Below are 229 nucleotides of genomic sequence, written 5' to 3'. Positions count from 1 at the left end.
GCCACGACCTCGTCCCTCTCCACCCCCCAACCATTCGAATTTCCGTAGACGGGAATTATTTTAATGATATTCTAATGAGCCGCTTTGTGATATCACAAAACCCGGAAAACAAACGCTGTAGTCCAAACGAGCTGTTCGTTGTAGTACTTGAAAAGGGATTTTTTAAATACGAAATATCTCCCTCTGGAGTGGACTTTGAGATTTGTAAGTTTGAAGATCTTTTTTATGC

The 229-nt window shown here is 41.0% G+C and overlaps 1 protein-coding gene across 1 annotated transcript in view; it reads left to right on the top strand.

Moving 5' to 3' along the window:
* Positions 1-229, top strand: part of LOC107596198 (UPF0428 protein CXorf56 homolog) — a 7,231-nt gene that overhangs the window by 6,434 nt on the left and 568 nt on the right. The gene's annotated exons all lie outside the window — the stretch shown is intronic.

The sequence above is a fragment of the Sinocyclocheilus grahami genome, unplaced genomic scaffold (assembly GCF_001515645.1).
Source record: "Sinocyclocheilus grahami isolate Dianchi unplaced genomic scaffold, SAMN03320097.WGS_v1.1 scaffold215.1, whole genome shotgun sequence".
In the NCBI taxonomy this organism is placed as follows: Eukaryota; Metazoa; Chordata; class Actinopteri; order Cypriniformes; family Cyprinidae; genus Sinocyclocheilus; species Sinocyclocheilus grahami.
Note: the sequence above shows the minus strand (reverse complement) of the source record. Positions and strands in the feature narration are given on the sequence as shown.